Consider the following 13,933-nt stretch of genomic DNA (forward strand, 5'->3'; position numbering starts at 1 on the left):
ATAGATAGATAGATAGATAGATAGATAGATAGATAGATAGATAGATAGATAGATAGATAGATAGATAGATAGATATTACAAGGTAAGTTTGAGGTTTTTGTTTCATGTATTTTAATTTTAATGACATTGATATTTGCTGCTTGTTTTTGAAATTGTTAAAAAGTAATCTTCTTCTTCTGTTGTAATTCAGTGGTTTTATTGACTCTGACACATCTTCAGTTTTAAAAAGTCGGGGGATTTTTTTCATCTTTATTTGTAAATGAACCAGTTTTATTACTAACACAGCCGCTCAGCGTCCTTGTTCAAGTTACGTACCTCACCTGAAGTGAGGAAAATCCAGCTGTGGCCACACCTCCAGAGGTGTGTGGCCACACACTCAGATAAAAGGCATGAAATTCAAACACATTCATCAGACACCAAAACAAACAATTCACCTTCTACAAGGGGAACAACTAGAGAGATAACTTCAGCATGTCTTCCTGTCTCGCCTCGCTCGCTGGTCTTTTCGTGTTTCTAATCTCAACATCAGCAGCTCCTGCCCGGCATCACGACGCCTGCGCAGAAGTCCGGATGAGCTCCCAGGATCTTAATCAATATGCCAGAATCGCTTCAACAAAGGTCAGTACTACTTTAAATAAGTGTTATTTAACTTTAAGTTAAGAAAACCAATAATTAACGAATTAAAACGTATTTGTTTTTATTGTTTTTGAACACTTTCCCTTTGATTTTTGCATTTATTCCTAATAGTTGCACTATTTATTAATTGCGTGTCTCTTCTGCAGGCACGAAACGGCTCAACTGATTTTGCACGTTACTCCAACTCCATCGCCTGGCTTGAGTCGAATGACATGTGCGACCCTGCGAGCCTCAAGCAACAGTCTACGGTAATTTAAACATTAATAATTAAGTATTTAAAAGGGAAAAAAACAGCAGTGATGGGAATTTTATTACATTAGATTATAATATAGGACGCATTTTTGCGCTGCTCCTCTTCAGGCATGCGTTGAGAAGATCTTCGGAGTCCTGGCCAGCTACGCCTCTGCAGTGGAGAGGATTTCTGCATTTGAAAGCTGCTCTGAGTTCACCAGCACCGTGAATCCAGCGCTGAAGAAGCTGCACAGAGACATGGGGAAATGCGTGAGGTCGCTGGGAGGGAAGCTTGAGAAGGTAAGCTTCATCTACAACCTGTGATGCTGCGTGGGGAAAACACCCCCCAACACAACACGTATTTATATTCTGATTTCTTTGTGTTTCCAAAAGGAGCACCACGGGAAGAAAGCCGAGCATCAGCCTGTTGAGGGGCGCTGGAAAGAGGCGCTTGTGTGCCAGTACACCTTGGAGAGGCTGTTCTCCTTCTCCATCCTGACCGCCAGGGTGTTTGCTGCGGGTGATCCGGCTCAGCACTCAGAGGGATCCGCTCACAGATGCTCCTAAGCCTGAGCATGTCAGTGTTTGCAGCTGCTGATTGTATGATGACACAGATCAACGCGGTTTTCTGTCCCTGGTAATCAGACTAGAACAGTGTTTTCACTTCTGTTCCTGCATGATTGCATGGAAGATTGTATTTCCTATGGAATTGTTGTCTGATGTATTTATTCACATTATATTTATTTTATTTATTTGTTATCTATGAAATCCAATTTGGCTTGTTTTGGTGTCCATTTGATGCGTTTTTATGACTAATAAAAAATTTTATAATGAAAAACAAAAATCTCTGTGGTTTTTTTTTGCATGATGTATCCTTTCTGAAGAAAAATATTAACTCACAAAGGAAATGTTTGAATTTACCTGGACTGTGGAACTCCCTTTTTTTTTTAATAAAAATATTTAATGAATGAGTCTAAACAACATGCCAGCACAAGAAGGAAGCTGTGCTTTCCTAAAACATTCCTCCTACTCTTTGGAGATCCAGAACTTCCTGCATACTTCCTCCGACTCAGAGAGACATTATGCAATATTAAAACATTTGTAGTTCAAAGCCAGAGAAAAGGAAGGTGTCACGTTCAAAGGGGAAGAGGAAGTGTGAGCTCATTGTAGAACCACAAAACGCCTCAACAAGGAAGTATCTTCCCTGGGAGACTCATTAATTCATGCCACCCTCATATTCCAACCCACAGAAACTTAGGATGTTGAAAAAAAAAAAAAAAAACTCCTACGTTTGCTGTTTCAGACACGTATTTTCTCGTATTTTCTCCTTTGACTCACTGGAAGAAAATGACTTGATTGAGCCAGAATAACAAGACGAAGGGAGAAATTTCACAACTCCTATTTATGCTATATTCTGTTTACTATTGACTTTCACTTCAGTGATAATCAAAAACAAGATGTTATGGCACAAGGTTGAATTTAACCTGGATTTGTTTCGAATATGCTGCCATTAAACGCTTCTTAACACAGTTTTCCGGTACAGAATCCACATTTGTCCACTTGTTTTTCATATGAATCAGATCAAACCCAGAGGTCTTCAACATGGGGGGCGCGATCTATAAGAGGGCCAAGGAGGTACTGCAGAAGGGTCCGAATAATCTCTTTAAATCCACACGGCATTGAGATAAAACAATCTAATTGTCTTCATTTAAAAGAAATGTGAAAAAGTTAATGAAACAATATGGCATTGTTGTTTATTTTATGTCTGCAATAGTTTTCTGAGCTAAGCAGCTAATTTTTTTTATAAGTTTATATTTCTCTCTGCTCCTTTTCATTCATGATTTATTTTCGTTGTTACATAAACTATTCATATTTATGACAGAGTGAATGAAATAAAAATAAAACGAAGAACAAATTGATAAAAATAGAGGAATAAAATAATATATTTAAGTCATAAATCCACCCATTCAGGCAGCAGAAATCTGTTCATTTTATCAAAATGAGTTATGTTGCATAACAGAGTTAGTTCATGGCAGTGATGTGGAATACAAAATAAAGAAATAAATAATGAATAAAGAAATAAGTGTATTATTTGTTTATGTATACTTGTATACAGCTCTGGAAAATAACTAAGAGACAATTTAAAATGATCAGTTTCTCTAATTTTACTTTTTATAAATTTATGTTTGAGTAAAATTAACATTGTTCTTTTATTCTATGAACTACTGACAATATGTCTCCGAAGTTACAAGCAAACATTTAGTATTTATTTTCCAAAAATGAGAAATGGACAAAATAACGAAAAAGATGCAGAGCTTTCACACCTCAAATAATGCAAAGAAAACAAGTTCATATTCATTTAGAAACAACAATACTAATGTTTTAACTCAGGAAGAGTTCAGAAATCAGTATTTGGTGGAATAACCAGGAGGTTTTCAGTCGGGTTCAGTGCTGTGGGCTCTTAGTTTTTACCAGAGCTGAATATATATTATATATTACTAAGCTGCATATTTCCATAAGTAGTGTCTTTTTAATTTCTTTCCTGAAAGTTGCACTGATGGGATTGTCTTGTTTTCTTACTAATTGTATTGTTTTTGTTTGTTTTTTTGTTATCTGAATGTTTGTGTTTCCAACATGGAGCCCTGTTAACCTTCCTATAATCTTTGGGACAGACCATAAAGTTTATTTATCTATGTTTGTTAAACTTCATTGGTGTTTCAGTATTTTCCATTGACTTGAGGCTTTGCAGCTCTGAGGTTGTTCTTCATCATCTTCCAACTTCCTGTTATCTGAAGACGACGGTTTGGGTTTCACTGTCAAACACACATAAACACACATCCTGTTTTTTTGGAAAAGTTAAAGGAGGTTAAAATTAGGCTTCTGGAATGGATTCAACCTCAACCAAGCCAAAAAAACCCCAAACAAATTTAATTGAACTCCACCAGTTTAGTCAATTAGAGCGGTCAAAGTATCAAACTGAAGTAAACCTGGTGGACAGAGGTGAAAACAGGATGTGGTGTCATTTGCTTGGGGACATTTATGCAAATGCAAAACTGTAAAAAAGTATTGCTCCACTGTTTCAGATCATCAGACACATTTTAATATCAGACATACGTAACCTCTGTAAATACAAAGAGTTATTTCTGAACCATGATTTATTTTATTTAATGGAAAATAGCTGCACAAATCAACGAGTTCCAGTGTGGAAATGACATTGCTACCAAAATCCGACTGGTTTTATCACTTTTGGCAGAAACAAGCAGCCTCCTTCCAAACAAAGTGGGGCATTTTAAACTGATTATCTTTGAATCAGAAATTACAAGTCTAAAATTGTCCTTTTAGTTCTGATCTGAGTCCTTTGGACATTATTTTGTGTGTCTGCCAGTCTAATCAGGGCAGGAAAACAAATCCTTTTTACGACGTCACAGAGAAACGCCGGCAGTCATCGTCACTGACAAGAAAAAGCCCGATGTACTGGAAGCAGCAACGTTTTATTTCAATATTTAATTCCTGCACTGACTGAGCAAACATTAGTGTCACAAAAGCTTATTTAACAGGCATAAAGTGCAGGTGTCTGTAATAAACTAATTTTATGTGCATCTTGTGGACGGGTGATATAATTAGAGAGTCAGGAGTTATAATGTCATTTTTGTCTATGCCAATTTAAACAGTGACAAACTGGAAATTTGAATATGATGTTACCAAATTAAAGTTATATCTTCCCTCACTCATGCTGCCTTCGAAAATAAATGTTTGTTTTTTTAATAACAATAAAATCCGTGCCATAAAATACACTTTGCATATAAACTGTATAAGTTGAACCAACTGAAATGCAGGTTTTGCAAATCGATGAAGACGATTGGACCAAAAGTTCAGTAAACTGCTGCAAGAAGCTTGTGGAGAAAGTTTGTCTGATTTAAAGGGGACATATGGTGCAAAATCCACATTGTGCCATATGTCCAATGTATTTTGTGCTTCCATTTGGGTTTCTAGTGTTTCTAAAAAAGCCCAAACGCGTTAAAAAAAAAAACACACGTCCAGCTGTTTTTTGACAATAAACCAATGTTTATTGTCAAAAAACATTGAGCCGTTTCAAAAACCTTCTTATTAAGCCAGGACAAACACAGTGTGGTTACCTAGAAACCTGAATGAAGCCCATCCTTGCTACCTAGCAACCCAAAGATCTGCAGCACATTTGGTCAACTGATTTTACCGCTTTTTGCACTGTATAATGGTCCAAGCACTTAAAAAAAAACACCCACCCTGACGTTTTTGGCAATAAGGTAATGTTTTTTTTGTGTCATAAAAATGGGCCGTTTCAAAAGCCTCCACAGTGTAACGTCACCAATCAGCAGGCGATGCCTGTTACCTAGTAACCCAAGTGGAGCTGCAAGCAACCCAAGTGGAGCTGCAGCACATTTGGTCAACTGGTTTTACTGCTGTATGTGCTGTACAATGGCTGCTGGAAAAGACAAACATTTTGTTGTTGACTTACCATCTAGAGACCACTTGCTGCATTCTTGTTGGTTGTGCAGGAGGCTCCACTTATGCTTTTCAAAGATGTACGGTTGTATAGTTGAGCATCTGTTTGCAGCCATTTTCACCTAGTGTTGGGGGTGGGGGGAGGACGTGGCCAGCAGTGTATTATTTGGATTTAAAGTGACAAGACGCCATAAAACAGCTGATTCTGAAAGGAGCTCACAATAGGCAGAACTGAGCAGAGTGAAGTCTCATCATCTAAGGATGATTTTGCAAAAATTTGATGAATATGTTTTGTAAAACTGTTCAAGGAAGCATAATAGGTCACCTTCATGGAAAGACAGTGAAGAGAAAAGGTTAACATTTATGAATGTGGAAGTGATCAACTTGAGGAATTAATGAAGCCGAAATTGCTTTAATAGCAGCGTTTTTCTCATCCGCCTCTCCTCTTCCTCTTGACCATACTCCAGTGTTTCCATTGGGTTGACGTCACCACGTTCAAGCGCTGATAAAAAGCAGGTATTGGCACCTTTGGTGGAGTGGGCAGGTGCCAAGTCCTGCTGATAAATGAAGTCAGCGTCTCCATAAAGCTTGTCAGCAGAACGAAGCATGAACTTCATGGTCGGCGGCTCGCTGTGGAAACTTCAATCTTGACCTCATCAACATGGACGGCGTGTTTCTCCAGAGTCTGGGACATTAATATTCAAACAAGAAGATTTTGGACCACTGAGCAACAGTCCAGGTATTTCAATTTAATTGATCTGATTAGGACAGTACACATTAATCAATATTACCACAACTCATGGCAGTGTAAATATGCACAAATTAGCACAATAGCTAAATGTCATCCTTTGTTCTAAGACAAGCAAGGACAAAAAACAAAACACCTCACTATAAAATTCACAGGAGAGAACACAGTACACATAGTTCTAATAAAAGAATTAAAAACATCAACAAAAGAACATTTACACAAGAAAAAACTAATTAACAGACAGAAATAAGCATAGGAAGACATTATAAATGGGTGTAAAACTGCTTCTCTTTCAACCAGTGCTAGAGTTTCTTTTTATAAATTATAACTGGTAGTGTTTTCTTGATAACTTTGATTTGTATTTTAATTGTACAAACTAAGCTAGCCAGGGTTTGTGTATTATCAGATAGTTAGCGTCTGGGTGCAACTCAAACATTTTCCTGACAGAAAAGTCAGGGGAGAAAAAAAACTACATAGAATACATGATATTAACAAAATTTAAGACTTAAGTTAAACGTACTTAAGCTCAACTTACATTTTTAAATATAAATTTAAGCCATTTTAAGGATGTCGACACCTTTACAACTCTTGTTGTAACACATCTTTTACAACACTTGTTCCTTCCACTCAATTTTTTATTAATCTGCACTTTGTGACCAGCCAAGTCCTTTGCAAAGACTCACTACTGCTTCCCATTCTGGAGGAGGATGGTAACGACTACGTATATTTCTGAGTAATATTTCTGAATTAATTTATTTTTTTATTGGGTTTGCATCACTTGTCCAGTCCAGAAATGTAAAAAAAAGCTGCAGTAAAACAGCTTTGGAGGCCTCCAAAGCTGTTTGTAGCTTTGGAGGTTTTTTCTTTGGAGGTTTGTAGCTTTGGAGCTTTTCTGATTTTCCCATCAGAAAATTTGTAGCAACCTCGAAATAAACAGAAACACGTGGTTGAAATATATTTCTCTATGCATATGTGAGATATGTTTCCCTTTCTGGATGTATTTGCTGAAATAGGTTAACTTTTTAAGATTTTCCTGCCTGGAAGAACTCTAATGCAGAAAAAAAGCCACTCACAAATCTCAAAAGCAACCGCTTTTATCACCAAATCAATTATTTTGACATTGATCCTTGGTGCAAAGTTTCTGATTTACATACATTTCTAAGTATCTTTTAGCAGTTTTAAGTTACAATAAAGTTTCTTAAATATGGAGGCTGGGGAGTTCCCAGTGAGGACAGACCAAGGCCAAAAATGTGACATTGTTTTTCAGAATGTGACAAATGTTTATGACAACAGCAAACTACAGTTACTAAACACTGGCTGTCTCCAAAAAGTACACTGCATTATGCCAGGAGGAAGTCTTACTTTAATTCTGCACAGAATTGCAGCTGGGTTCAAAGAAACAGAAGCTTGGTTTGCATGAGCTCATCACACAGAAACATGTTTTCTGGTCAGATGAGGACAGTTTTATTTGTGCTGAGAGAAAAGAAGGAAGTCGGGTTCTGTCAAAGATAAAATACGGTCATCAAGGCTGTTTTCATCAAAAGGTGCAACAGAGGTTATGCTAGTCCTCATGCTGCAAACTGATGATCATGTTTGAGTAGAACAAGAATGAATGGATGAATATTTGAAATGTGAAGAACTGAAATGGATCAAACCAGAGCTTATTTTGCACAATGAAGTTTCACAGACATAGAGAAACGTCCTGAGTGTAATCCAGACGTTTCTCCAGATGAGAAATCTGCAAATACACTGCAAAAACACAAAATATTGCCAAGTATTTTTGGTCTACTTTCTAGTGCAGATATCATAGTACGCTTGAAATAAGATGTAACTGACCAGTAACTTTTCAGCAAGATTTAGGAGCTTGCTTGTTTTTAGTCAATAATTCCTTAATATTGATTTAAAAAGTGCTAGTTTCACTGACAGATTAGTTCACGTATAACATGGAAAAATGTCTTGTTATGTATTAAATAATCTGCTAACAGAACCAGTATTTATTTAATCAATATCAAGGAATTACTGACTTAAAACAAGCTCCTATATCTTGCTGAAAAGTTATTTCTAAATTATTTATGTCTTATTTCAATTGTAGCAAGATATCTGCACTAAAAGAAAAGATAAAACATTTGGTAAGATTCTGTGTTTTTCCAGTGAATAAATGTGACATAAGAACTGCAAAGATCATTGATTTCAAGAAACCAAATTTGAATGAACAAATCCTGTGTCTCCCTGAAAAAACAAAAATTATTCTTATATATGACATATTCAGTTTTAAAATAACTTTTTAATGTTGTCAGCATGTTTTTTTCTGACTGGAAGATTCAGTGTTTTTGCAGTGTAGTCTTATTTTCTAAATCCAATCAGGTTGAATTAAAATGTATATGTACATTTACAAGTTGCTGGGGTTTCCAACTTGCATGAAAATACTATTTCTATACATGGATATTCAAAACTTACATCTGTGCATTGTATGTATATGTCTGCAAAGAAACAAACAGCCACACACACACAAACACACACACCTCAGAGTAATTTGGAGAGACCGTGGGAGGAAGCTGGGGTACTCAGAGACAACAGGGAGAACATTGACGTTCTTACTGCAAAGCTTTTATAAAAATATAAAAAATAAAAATAAAAAATGTGTTCATCCAATGCATTAAAGTTCATAAAGTGCTATTTGAAAGGAAAACAAGATGCATCAGTTTATTTAATAAAACCCCGGTCTGTAACGGCAGATGGCAGCTCACAAAGTTAGAGGTTATATCAATAACAGCTTTTGTTAAATTGAATAAATATAAAAATGCAAGACTCAGCAAGCCTGTGTTTCTCGAGTTCCTGCAGATGTAAGCAAGATATCACAACAATTAGTTCCCACATTACATCATTTGATCACTCATGACACTTCCTTATTAACTTATATGTTTTATTATTATGCTCTACTGGGAAACAATTTCATTACTGCTCATAAAAATTTGTATTTTTTTCCTTCATTTTTAAGTGGATTCATTCCTTTCCACAATCCCCATATGCAGGAGGAATAGCTGCAAAATCAATGACTGGAGATAGAAACTACATTTATATTTAGGATTACGTTGAACTGTGTGTCAATAAATTATAAGGTTGGAGTGGATTGGAAATCGGAAATGAACTGGCTGAGTTTTTCTTTTAAATTGCATTCAGACAATGGTTTCTGTATTAATAAGCTGCATCGAATTAAATAATTGTAAAAATGCAGGAGTCAGCAGCGCTGTAAACAACTGATCATTGCAGTTAGTTCCTACATTACATCATTTGTTTTACATGTTACGAGAAATTATTTCCTCATTGTGTCAGTAATTGTATGTTTTCTTCTTTGTTTCAAGTAGATTCTTCCTTTGCCGAGAAAGAAACGCTGTTCCTTTGTTATTGCCTTCTTTGTTGTCTTTGTTTCATTTTGTGGAATGAAGCCCACATTGTTGTTTTCTATGTTTCCTATGTTGTTATATTTCTGCTTTCATAAAATCGAAGGGGAAATCAGCTGTTGTATGAGATCACCAGGTGAAATAGTCTTCTCAGCATTATTCTGGCATTGCATGGAACTTTATTGTTTACTGTAGCTGAGCTCATGCTTTATTGTGTTCCTGCTAGTGAAAAACAGATCTACAGTTTTCAGGATGCAGAAATACAACAATTACAGTCTTCACATTTTCATTTCTTTCTGATTATTTGTACAGTTTTATATTAAGGAGCTTTGCTGCAGTTAGGGGTAGGACTGCTGCTTAAATTCTGACTGAAAAAGGTTTTGTTTTATTGTCACATCAGCACTTTTTTTNCTTATGCTTTTCAAAGATGTACGGTTGTATAGTTGAGCATCTGTTTGCAGCCATTTTCACCTAGTGTTGGGGGTGGGGGGAGGACGTGGCCAGCAGTGTATTATTTGGATTTAAAGTGACAAGACGCCATAAAACAGCTGATTCTGAAAGGAGCTCACAATAGGCAGAACTGAGCAGAGTGAAGTCTCATCATCTAAGAATGATTTTGAAAAAAATTTGATGAATATGTTTTGTAAAACTGTTCAAGGAAGCATAATAGGTCACCTTCATGGAAAGACAGTGAAGAGAAAAGGTTAACATTTATGAATGTGGAAGTGATCAACTTGAGGAATTAATGAAGCCGAAATTGCTTTAATAGCAGCGTTTTTCTCATCTGCCTCTCCTCTTCCTCTTGACCATACTCCAGTGTTTCCATTGGGTTGACGTCACCACGTTCAAGCGCTGATAAAAAGCAGGTATTGGCACCTTTGGTGGAGTGGGCAGGTGCCAAGTCCTGCTGATAAATGAAGTCAGCGTCTCCATAAAGCTTGTCAGCAGAACGAAGCATGAACTTCATGGTCGGCGGCTCGCTGTGGAAACTTCAATCTTTACCTCATCAACATGGACGGTGTGTTTCTCCAGAGTCTGGGACATTAATATTCAAACAAGAAGATTTTGGACCACTGAGCAACATTGCAGGTATTTCAATTTAATTGATCTGATTAGGACAGTTCACATTTATCAATATTACCACAACTCATGGCAGTGTAAATATGCACAAATTAGCACAATAGCTAAATGTCATCCTTTGTTCTAAGACAAGCAAGGACAAAAAACAAAACACCTCACTATAAAATTCACAGGAGAGAACACAGTACACATAGTTCTAATAAAAGAATTAAAAACATCAACAAAAGAACATTTACACAAGAAAAAACTAATTAACAGACAGAAATAAGCATAGGAAGACATTATAAATGGGTACAAAACTGCTTCTCTTTCAACCAGTGCTAGAGTTTCTTTTTATAAATTATAACTGGTAGTGTTTTCTTGATAACTTTGATTTGTATTTTAATTGTACAAACTAAGCTAGCCAGGGTTTGTGTATTAGCAGATAGTTAGCGTCTGGGTGCAACTCAAACATTTTCCTGACAGAAAAGTCAGGGGAGAAAAAAAACTACATAGAATACATGATATTAAAATTTAAGACTTAAGTTTAACGTACTTAAGCTCAACTTACATTTTTAAATATAAATTTAAGCCATTTTAAGGATGTCGACACCTTTACAACTCTTGTTGTAACACATCTTTTACAACACTTGTTCCTTCCACTCAATTTTTTATTAATCTGCACTTTGTGACCAGCCAGGTTCTTTTGCAAAGACCCACTACTGCTTCCCATTCTGGAGGAGGATGGTAACGACTACGTATATTTCTGAGTAATATTTCTGAATTAATTTAGTTTTTTTATTGGGTTTGCATCACTTGTCCAGTCCAGAAATGTAAAAAAAAGCTGCAGTAAAACAGCTTTGGAGGCCTCCAAAGCTGTTTGTAGCTTTGGAGGTTTTTTCTTTGGAGGTTTGTAGCTTTGGAGCTTTTCTGATTTTCCCATCAGAAAATTTGTAGCAACCTCGAAATAAACAGAAACACGTGGTTGAAATATATTTCTCTATGCATATGTGAGATATGTTTCCCTTTCTGGATGTATTTGCTGAAATAGGTTAACTTTTTAAGATTTTCCTGCCTGGAAGAACTCTAATGCAGAAAAAAAGCCACTCACAAATCTCAAAAGCAACCGCTTTTATCACCAAATCAATTATTTTGACATTGATCCTTGGTGCAAAGTTTCTGATTTACATACATTTCTAAGTATCTTTTAACAGTTTTAAGTTACAATAAAGTTTCTTAAATATGGAGGCTGGGGAGTTCCCAGTGAGGACAGGCCAAGGCCAAAAATGTGACATTGTTTTTCAGAATGTGACAAATGTTTATGACAACAGCAAACTACAGTTACTAAACACTGGCTGTCTCCAAAAAGTACACTGCATTATGCCAGGAGGAAGTCTTATTTTAATTCTGCACAGAATTGCAGCTGGGTTCAAAGAAACAGAAGCTTGGTTTGCATGAGCTCATCACACAGAAACATGTTTTCTGGTCAGATGAGGACAGTTTTATTTGTGCTGAGAGAAAAGAAGGAAGTCGGGTTCTGTCAAAGATAAAATACGGTCATCAAGGCTGTTTTCATCAAAAGGTGTAACAGGTTATGCTAGTCCTCATGCTGCAAACTGCTGATCATGTTTGAATAGAACAAGAATGAATGGATGAATATTTGAAATGTGAAGAACTGAAATGGATCAAACCAGAGCTTATTTTGCACAATGAAGTTTCACAGACATAGAGAAACGTCCTGAGTGTAATCCAGACGTTTCTCCAGATGAGAAATCTGCAAATACACTGCAAAAACACAAAATATTGCCAAGTATTTTTGGTCTACTTTCTAGTGCAGATATCATAGTACGCTTGAAATAAGATGTAACTGACCAGTAACTTTTCAGCAAGATTTAGGAGCTTGCTTGTTTTTAGTCAATAATTCCTTAATATTGATTTAAAAAGTGCTAGTTTCACTGACAGATTAGTTCACGTATAACATGGAAAAATGTCTTGTTATGTATTAAATAATCTGCTAACAGAACCAGTATTTATTTAATCAATATCAAGGAATTACTGACTTAAAACAAGCTCCTATATCTTGCTGAAAAGTTATTTCTAAATTATTTATGTCTTATTTCAATTGTAGCAAGATATCTGCACTAAAAGAAAAGATAAAACATTTGGTAAGATTCTGTGTTTTTCCAGTGAATAAATGTGACATAAGAACTGCAAAGATCATTGATTTCAAGAAACCAAATTTGAATGAACAAATCCTGTGTCTCCCTGAAAAAACAAAAATTATTCTTATATATGACATATTCAGTTTTAAAATAACTTTTTAATGTTGTCAGCATGTTTTTTTCTGACTGGAAGATTCAGTGTTTTTGCAGTGTAGTCTTATTTTCTAAATCCAATCAGGTTGAATTAAAATGTATATGTACATTTACAAGTTGCTGGGGTTTCCAACTTGCATGAAAATACTATTTCTATACATGGATATTCAAAACTTACATCTGTGCATTGTATGTATATGTCTGCAAAGAAACAAACAGCCACACACACACAAACACACACACCTCAGAGTAATTTGGAGAGACCGTGGGAGGAAGCTGGGGTACTCAGAGACAACAGGGAGAACATTGACGTTCTTACTGCAAAGCTTTTATAAAAATATAAAAAATAAAAATAAAAAATGTGTTCATCCAATGCATTAAAGTTCATAAAGTGCTATTTGAAAGGAAAATAAGATGCATCAGTTTATTTAATAAAACCCCGGTCTGTAACGGCAGATGGCAGCTCACAGAGTTAGGGGTTATATCAATAACAGCTTTTGTTAAATTGAATAAATATAAAAATGCAAGAGTCAGCAAGCCTGTGTTTCTGGAGTTCCTGCAGATGTAAGCAAGATATCACAACAATTAGTTCCCACATTACATCATTTGATCACTCATGACACTTCCTTATTAACTTATATGTTTTATTATTATGCTCTACTGGGAAACAATTTCATTACTGCTCGTAAACGTTTGTATTTTTTTTCTTCCTTTTTAAGTGGATTCATTCCTTTCCACAATCCCCATATGCAGGAGGAATAGCTGCAAAATCAATGACTGGAGATAGAAACTACATTTATATTTAGGATTACGTTGAACTGTGTGTCAATAAATTATAAGGTTGGAGTGGATTGGAAATCGGAAATGAACTGGCTGAGTTTTTCTTTTAAATTGCATTCAGACAATGGTTTCTGTATTAATAAGCTGCATCGAATTAAATAATTGTAAAAATGCAGGAGTCAGCAGCGCTGTAAACAACTGATCATTGCAGTTAGTTCCTACATTACATCATTTGTTTTACATGTTACGAGAAATTATTTCCTCATTGTGTCAGTAATTGT

This window comes from Poecilia formosa, unplaced genomic scaffold, assembly GCF_000485575.1.
Source record: "Poecilia formosa unplaced genomic scaffold, Poecilia_formosa-5.1.2 Scaffold57, whole genome shotgun sequence".
Lineage (NCBI taxonomy): Eukaryota > Metazoa > Chordata > Actinopteri > Cyprinodontiformes > Poeciliidae > Poecilia > Poecilia formosa.